The sequence below is a fragment of the Oryx dammah genome, unplaced genomic scaffold (genome assembly GCF_014754425.2).
Source record: "Oryx dammah isolate SB20612 unplaced genomic scaffold, SCBI_Odam_1.1 HiC_scaffold_781, whole genome shotgun sequence".
Taxonomy (NCBI): Eukaryota; Metazoa; Chordata; class Mammalia; order Artiodactyla; family Bovidae; genus Oryx; species Oryx dammah.
The window spans coordinates 1-9,286 of NW_024070929.1; the positions used below are offsets into that span (position 1 = coordinate 1).

At 46.7% G+C, this 9,286-nt stretch overlaps 1 long non-coding RNA gene across 1 annotated transcript; it reads right to left on the minus strand.

The window, feature by feature from the left end:
* Positions 1-4: 4 nt before the first annotated feature.
* Positions 5-8,699, minus strand: LOC120859397. Its single transcript, XR_005720071.1, has 2 exons — positions 8,530-8,699; positions 5-784 (listed from the first exon to the last, which is right to left on the minus strand). It is a non-coding gene; the product is annotated as an uncharacterized LOC120859397 (long non-coding RNA).
* Between the last annotated feature and the right edge of the window lie 587 nt (positions 8,700-9,286).

Here is a 9,286-nt window from a genome sequence, read left to right on the forward strand (position 1 = left end):
TTTCCGGCTCCGAGATGAGCTTCAAACCTGAAAACGGTCGAGAGGATTCGCGACGAGAAGCCCGGGCTTTTCGGAACCCGAAAACTGAACGCTCTGGTGCCGCTCGGGGTGGTCCTTGCGGATAGCGGGTCTGCGGAAGCAGTTCTCACGGACTAAGCCGCAAGTTTTATCAGCTTTCTCCAGGCTGCTATTTTCTCTTCAGGCGGCTGTGTTTATAATTCTTCACCAAGCCCCGCCTTTTCGCTCCTCAGCCAATGACCGAGCTCAGTGGGGCTGCCAGGTCGGGAATATTCCAGGGGTTTCGCCTCAAGTCCTGCCCCCTGGCTTTCTGGGACCAATCAGCGCCCTGGATGCCGCTCCTCCCAGAACTCTCCAGATTCTTCTAGGATTCGCTGGAGGAAACTGGAGTCCTAAGGGGAGGGGGAGAGGGGCTGGGAAGGTCCACCCACTCAGTCTCCGGTTTCCTGGCGACCAGCCAGCCAAGTAGTTTGGAGTCGACTGGAAGGATCAGCCCTGGGCTTTAATCAATTGTAGGGCGGTGAGAGGCTCTTGGGGCTCAAATTAGTTTGGTGGTTTAAAGTAGAATTAAAGGCTACACGACTGCCGGGACAGCCAAAATACAAAAAGTTCCCGAGTTTCTCGAAGAGGGTTGGCTATCTGTGGATCAAGGAGAGTGATCGGAGGCTAATGCTGATGGAAGCAGCCACGTTTGGGCTGGCTCGCCGAGCGGCCGGGCTGTCCGAGAAATGCCTTGGTCATCCGCGGCGCTTTTCACATTTTATTTCTAAAATGGGAAGAAAAAGGAGAGAGTTGAGGCTGTTTAGTTTTGGCTCCTCTTTAGCCCTATTCAGATGGGTGGGGAAATTTTAATTTTCAGAAGAAAAGCAATTAGGTATATGGTTTTTAGATTGTAGAAGGTTCCCAACCCCTTAGAAGGGACCTGCTCGGTCGGGGAGCGTGGGAAGGGCAGGGCTGGAGCCACAGCGCCCCTGTCCCCGCCCAGAGCCGCTCCCTTTCGCCTCCGGCTGGACTGGGCTTGAGAAAGAAAATATTTTCCATAGATATTTAGCTGTCTTTCGCGCTTCTCCGGATTCCTCATCTTTCCCAGCCCTGGGTGCGGACGCCCCCCTCCCCTCCTCTGTACCTTTTAAATTCCTGGTTCAGCCTCCGATGATCAGTGGTGCCTGGATTAACCTGAGTCCCGAATTCGGTCTTTTGCCTTGTCATTTGCGGCTCCTAGGCTGTCCACCACTTTTAAGTAAATGTGGTGTGGTGGTGAGCCTGCGAGGGTGGGGGTGAGGGAACGTTCAGTCCTGTTTGAAGAGCATGCTATATAGTTGGTTCGCGGGTGGCCCGTTTTAAGCAAACTGTAATGATGCTGGAAGGTGAGAGAGGTTGGCGGGACCTGGGTTCTATCTCCTCTAAAAGTTCAGGTTGTTTGCTGTGTACTTAATTCCTCCATTTAAGTTTTTATGGTAGATTTCAGCTTTATGTTGTTACCCTCCTTCCTGTTTTAAATACAGCCACACTTGGTAATTTATTTTGGCTTTTGTTTCTTCTTCCTTTATGGGCAATGCAAGATCCCTTATTAGGCACCAAAAGTGAAAATGTGAGGGACATTAAAGCCATAGTAGAGGGGATTCACAACCCACGAAATAGACTCATTACTGTATCCACATGTCTTGAGCATAGAAAACATAACAGCACAAGTGGGAGGAGGCAGTTGTGGGGTTTTGTTGTTGTTGTTTTAAAATTAATAGCTAAGCTTTAGTTGCAGAATGGTCAATCTTAGTTGTAGCATGTGGGATCTATTTTCTTGACCAGAGATCGAACTCAGGCCGCCTGCATTCTCCTCCACAAGAGTCTTAGCCCTTCTGGACCACCAGAGAAGTACCTGAGGAGGCAATTTCTGATAAAGGGAAGAAATCTCGGTTTGAACACTTTTGCTTAACTGACGTTTACACACACGCGCAGCCATCCATCAAAACACCTCTTTCTGAAATCCGAATATTCAGTTTATTCTATAATTTGTTCAGGCTAATCAGATATAAACATATTGCTTTAACAAATCTGTATCTTTCACTGTGCAGGTAGGTGACAACTTTTTTTACCTTCAGGTGTGGCTCTCCAGTGAATCACCTTAATCTAGTCAAACTGGTTAAACTTCAGGAATTTTCCATCTCTATGCAGTATCTGAAAGGGGATTCCCCAAACTTCCTTCTTAGCCACCCACTTCCAGAGAAGTGTTCACCTCCAGAGAAGTCCTTAACCTCATCCCCTTTCCCCTCTCTTCCTCAGCATCAGCTGCTGCTGCTGCTGCTAAGTCGCTTCAATCGTGTCCAACTCTGTGACCCCAGAGACGGCAGCCCATCAGGCTCCCCCATCCCTGGGATTTTCCAGGCAAGAACAATGGAGTGGGTTGCCATTGCCTTCTCCCCCATCAGCTGCTACCAGCAGGAATTCTGGATTCGATCGCCTCTCCAAAATTTGCAGTTCTCTTCCACTATTGGCTTGAAGCAAAGGGCATCATTGTCTCCACTGTTGGATAGGGAGACAGGTGATAGGGCCTCAAATCTTGCCTTTGCTAGGGTGGAGGAGTAGGGGAGCCACTCGAAAATGCTGTTTTTCATGAATCAAGCAGTCAGCTACACACTGTATTGACCTACGCTTTGCATTGTCTCTCTCTCTGGATGACCTGGAAACCTAAATATCCGTATTTCTTTTCCATTTCTTACGAGGAGAGTCTCTTGAATTTTGTCCTCTTTTCACACTGGACACTTCCCAAGGCAGGAACTCGGGTACAGGTTCAATTTTGGAGATTTGGTGTATGACCATTTAGCTGTGTGTGTGTGTGTGTGTGTGTGTGTGTGTGCGCCTTCAATGGGGTTGGAGGATGTAATTGACCATATCTAAGTCTTGACAACTTCCATAAGCTTTAAATGATAGTAACCGGGCTGTTAGCCTATTGAATTCTGAGATCTCTATGATGAGAAAAGCAGTGCTACACAACTGCAAGACCCTTGACACCTTACAGCATCTCAGGGAGATATCTGTGCTATAATTCAGACTGAATGCTGTATTTTTGTACCTGATAAATCCTTTAATGTAACACAATTGAACCACATGAAAAATCAGATTTTCTGCTCTAAGTGACCTATTCCCTAGTGTTGACAATCTTTAAAAAAAAAACTGGTGTGGAGGCTCGTGGCTAAAATATTTACTTTTAATTCCACTAATGTTATTAACTATACCATTTGTATTTTGCTTGTTTCACAAGATTATTATTTCTTGTATTACCAAGTATATGACTGAGACTTCAACAGAAATGACGACTAGACTTGAAGCAGTTGATCAAATGTATAGTTTGATATATGATCAATGATTGTAATAGTGTAACTCTAGAAGGCAATGGCAACCCACTCCATTACTCTTGCCTGGAAAATCCCATGGATGGAGGAGCCTGGTAGGCTGCAGTCCATGGGGTCGCTAAGAGTCAGACAGGACTGAGCGTCTTCACTTTCACGCATTGCAGAAGGAAATGGCAACCCACTCCAGTGTTCTTGCCTGGAGAATCCCAGGGATGGGGGAGCCTGGTGGGCTTCTGTCTATGGGGTCGCACAGAGTTGGACATGACTGAAGCGACAGTAGCAGCAGCAGCAGCAAGGAGATTTTAAGACTCCCAAGAGATTTTTCTCAACTTTATTTGATGCATTTTGAAATTAGTTTTTTTTTTTTTTTTTTTAATTGGGTTTAGTGTTTGGAAGAATCAAGGTTAAGGTTGCCCAAGCCTGACTGGGTGACGGTAAAATTTAAGGGTTGGGGATGGGAGAGAGATTGCCAAGAATGCTAACTGCCAAGGGCAGGAAGTGGGTGGGGCGGAGGGAGCCATCCTCACCCTGAAGTTGCAGGATCGTTTTCTTTGTTCTCTCTCCTTTTTCCTACAGTTTTTCATCTAGTATGGCTTTTCTCAAGTCTATTTGTTTTTAAAAAACAGTATAATACTAGGTTTTTCAGACAGAAGCAAAAGAGAACAGTGTGACACCTAGAGCCAGGCATTTTTTCATTTTATTTTTGGCTGTGCTAGAGCTTTGCTGCTACAGAGGCTTTTCTCTAGTTGTGGTGAGCAGAGGCTACTCTCTAGTTGAGTTGGGGGTGAGCAGGCTTCTCATTGCGGTGGCTGCTCTTGTTTCAGAGAATGGGCTGTACGTGCTCAATAGTTGTGGCACATAGGCTTAGCTGCTTCTTGGCACGAGGACATGTGGGAATCTTCCTGGACCAGGAATAGAACCTGTGTCTCCTGCGTTGGCAGGCGGATTCTTTACCGATGAGCCACCAGGAGAGCCCGAGCCAGGCATTTGTAACCTTCAAAGGGCAAAGGCCTGACAGTGTTAGTCACCCAGTCATGTCCGACTCCTTTGTGACCCCGTGGACTGTACCCGGCCAGGCTCCTCTGTCCATGGGATTTTCCACACAAGAACGCTGGAGTGGGTCATCTCCAGGGGATCATCTCTACTCAGGGATAGAACCCAGGTCTCTTGCACTGTGGGCAGATTCTTCACCGTCTGATCCACCAGGGAAGCCCAGCAAAGGCCTGGGAACTCTGCTAATTTCCAGAAGCATGGGGAAAAAAACTGCGAAAGGGAAGACCTGGGTTTGTATCTGGACTCTATCTCCTTGTTGAAGCTGTTTTTCTTAACAATGAAGTACTTGTAAATGAACTAAATTATACAAGTCTGTATAAATTAGAATTAATATTTATTTCATAGTATGATACCATCAAGGATTACAAAGACAATATTTAAAGGACTAGTTCAGTGCCTGTGACAGTAGTACTCAAAAGTTTGTGCCCTTCATTCTTAACACTCCCTCGAGTCTCATCTCTCAATCATTTCTAACTGAGGTGCTTACAAGGTTGGGGATTACTACCAGGACTATGATAGTAATACTTTCGGTTTACCATAAAAACTATCTTAAGATTTTTAGGCAGAGTCCTTCAGCCAAACCTTTCTGTTTACAAAGATGAGCACAAAGGTTCAGAGGTTTCGTAGCTTGGCTAGACAGGTAATTAACGGAACCGGTGATTGAACCATGTCGGCATACTTCTTTCTTCGGACTCAATGCTGTCCCATAAACCCTATCGTTCCACGCTCTATAAAAGAATAGAAACGACCATGGAAGACAGTAAAGAGTGAATGTCAGGGCTCTACGTGCACCATCGGCGTGTGTGACTTGCGGAGACTCACCTCCAGGCTGTTGCTTCTGACTCACGCGTATCTACCCACCCCAGCTCTGCCGCTTTCCCTGCAACACCCACACTTCCACCTTCCCAGCCCTTCCAGCTTCTCCCAGGTCCGTCTTCCCTTCCCGTTAACACAGACTGGTCGGTTAACAGAGGGAGGGGGAGTCCCGTTACTATGGCTAGGCTGGCAAGAATTCTGGAAACTAAATGTAGAGCCGTGACTAAGCTTGATGTCCTAGGGTGGCGGCGGGGCAGGGGGCGACGGGCGGGGGAGGGAGACTTGGGTGGGGCAGTTTGTTTGTTGAAGAGTGTTCCTACGAGCCAGTCCCCGCCTCTGAGCCCAGAGAGCTCCAGAAAGTTCCTGACACAGCCCGAAACCCGGGCAAGGAGCCAGAGCGAGTAAGACCCCGATAGAGCGGGGCGGGGCCTGACGGCGGGGCTGGCCGCGGAGTTGCCCGGCCGGGGCCGGTGTTCTTCGGTTTTCTTTTTCAAAATGGGATTAAAGGAGTCAGTAAAGGAGAGACCTTTAGTGTTTCCCTCAAACTCGCTAATTTGTTGGGTGAAAACACTGGACAGGTTTGTAACTGACACAAGTAAGTCGGATGGATTGGGGTGGCCAGGAGCGAGAAGGTCCCCACCGCCTGAGGCGGGTGCGCCACAGCCCTGGGCAGGGATTGGCTACAGCTGGGAGCTTGCTGTCGCCTCTCTGCCGCCGCCCCATCTCCCTAATCTAGTCCCTGGTTCTCATGGGGACGTCTGGAGGGGTAAAAAGGTGGAAGATCCTCTGGGGGTGATTCTGATCTTCCGGACTCCTCCGCCCCCTTACCCTGTATTTCCTGTGTGCCCTCCCTCCTACCCCGCTGTGCCCTTTCCTCCGATTCCCTGCTGGGCGGTACTGGCGCCCGTGGGGTGGGGCAGGTTGGCTCGGCATCCCGAATTCGCTGCGATACCTGACCCCTTAACGTCTCTACGTGAGCTGGAGTTAGGAGAGGACTGATGAGGTTGCTATATCCCACTGAACTGCACTGGAAACTTTGCGGGTGACCCTCGGGGATGGATTTAAGGTGATCAGTTGGAATAAAGAATGATGACAGTTGCCCTTTCTTATTCCTACCTTGAGGCTCGCCCTCTCAGAAATCGCCAGTGTTTTTTCACCTGAAAACCATTTAACTGAAAGCCCATGCTTCTGTGCACGTCTCTCACAATTGTTATTGCTTTGGTATCCTTTTCATTTTTAATGACAGAATCCAGTTAAACACCAGGAGTAACTATGTGTTCATAACGTAATAGCTTGGATTTAAAATCAGTCACATTACCATAACCACCTAATTTTTGAGGGCTGGCATAGGGAAGTAGGTGAGATTGGAAGTAGGGAAGGTGTTAGATTTTAAAAATGCTTTTTGATCGACCATTGTTTTTCCTTGATGCACCTCCTCCCCCCGAGTTCCTGCTGCTACTGCAAACACCTTCTCCAGGAATGACTTTGCATTCTCTTTGTCCCTCAGCTTCATGTTGAAGGTGATTATTTTCAAAGTAGTCTGTGCAAGGGACTGTGCAGTAACACCGTTATTGACTTCCTAACACCCTGATAATCTTAACTGATTTAGCCATAGTGAAAGTGAAGTTGCTCAGTCGTGTCCGACTCTGCGACCCCATGGACTGTAGCCTACCAGGCTCCTCTGTCCATGGGATTTTCCAGGCAATAGTACTGGAGTGGATTGACATCTCCTTCTCCAGAGGAGTGGATTGCCATCTCCTTCTCCAGGGGATCTTCCTGACCCAGGGATCGAACCCGGGTCTCCCGCATTGTAGACAGACGCTTAACCGTCTGAGCCACCAGGAAAGTCTATAGGAACTCATTTTCTCCAAATTAATTTCTGGAGATTCCCTAATCTCTCTTATAAAAGGTGTTTGTTTAGGTCTTTCCCAATCTCCACCCACCCTCCCCATCCCTTGCTACCTCCCCCTAAAGTAATAACTGCTTGAAGAATTATTGTATTATCTGCAAATGACAGTCACAGATGGTACTGCAGTTCTGTGGGGGTAGAGGAGGTCTTGTTGCAACCGAATATCCCCATGAACGTTGAACTCACATTGTGGCTACAGTCCACCGTGCTACAGTTCACCTACCCTGAGGATTAAACCTGTGTTTATATGCTGGCCTGCAAGTCTAAGCATCTCTTAGATTTCCATTTCCAAACTTACAGGGACAGGTCTACCTCTACATGTTATTCCCATTAATAGTAGAGTTTCTTCTAATGCAAGTATTTAGTGAAAGATTTGGTGGGCCTTGAGATACACTCACAAAGTGCTTTTCCAGAATGTTGACACAATTTTTTCTTTTTACTACTTTTGGTGAATTCCTATAACAAACCATTTTAAAGTGTACAATTTAGTGGTACCTAGCCCAGTATGTGCAATCACCACTTCCACCTGGTTCCAGAATCTCTGTAATCCCCAGATACAACTGACTTTTAAAGGGGCTCACTCTCCAAGTTGTGAGGATTGTGCCAGGCCTTTTCCCACAAACAGGCTGTGGAAGGGACTCTTCCCAGAATGCTAGCAGCAGTTACAGCAAGAAGCATCTCCAGGGGAAGGAAGCCTGTGGTTAAGGCTTCCTGGTACAGTGCTGCAGGTTTTTTCAATCACTCTTCTAAATTAACCAGTATTAAACCTCTAGCATTAACCATATTATCTAACATAGTTGTTTAGGATTATACAGAGTCAAAGCAGAAAGATTACTGATTGTGAAACCTAGGGTAGACCCAGAACCAGACATGCAGAAAGCCCTGTGGACAGCAGAGCAAAAACCAGTAAAACCTCAGTTGGAATCCAGGTTCAACATCTTCCCTGAACCCATTTTTTTAACCTTGAAATAAATTTTAGTCAAGCCAGTGACTTTTAAGTCTCCACATACATCCAGCTGTGGAAGCCAAACACTGCCTATACTCAGTATGGTGGAATGGGAATTAATAAACGTTTAAAAGGCCCCTGGTACAGTACCTGGTAGGTAAGAGCACTGAAATACTGGGGGGTCCGTCCTCCTGCTGGGGCATGAAACAGTGACACCTCTCTAAGGTACTCACTGGGATACTTAAAATGTAGGTAACCAGTACTGGAAACGCAGCATTTTTATCTCAGCATTCTTTCACGAAATTAAACTGAAGCATCAGGCCAAAGCCCTCCATTTTAAACTGAGACGTGAGGATCACTGTGGCTAACGCAATCATGTATCATTAGACAAGCCAGTACTAGAATTCACATTTCCTCAGTGCCAATTTAGGACTCACCTTCTCTTTCAAGCTGAATCCAGATTAAGTAACAAGGCTCTAAGGTATCACCCATACTTACAAGCAGCAGCTGCCATGACCTTCCAATATAACTGCCTCATTTGCCTGCTTCTCCAGGAATACTCCCACTCACAGGCTCTTTTTGAGGTCACGGGTAAAGTATGGAACCCCCCCCCCAACAACCTTGAGGCTACCATGCCAGTAGCCCTTAACATTTTCTGGATTCACACAGCCATTCAAATGAGCAGTTTTATGTTTCCCAAGGATACTATTTGCCTAAAAGAAATGTGTCATAATGCTATATTCTTTTCTGGATCCCTGACCTTATCTAAGAGGCCAATTCCAGTTCATTTCTGGACACTGTAAAACAGACAACCTCTGCAGATCCTTCCAACTTCAAATAAAAACACAGAAGCAAACATCACTCAAATTATGTGACTTTTATTTACTTGGAAGTAAACAGTGAGAAACGGGGGGAAAAAATAGCTTGAGATTGGCATGAGTACTACAAAAAGAAAAATTGACAAAAGATGGCACTATACATTAGCTCTATACTTGACTCCGGAAAAGAGTTCCTAACCACCAAAGAGACAGTTCAACATCTCAAACAGCTTGCATAGCTGATGGCTGATGAAAGGCAGATATATAAGGCAATGCAAAACCTTGGATCTCAACAGTCTCCATAACAAACAGCAATCCAGGGGAGGATTCCTAATCCACCTCCTCAATGGTGGGGCCAGACCCAGAGCCCCCTTTA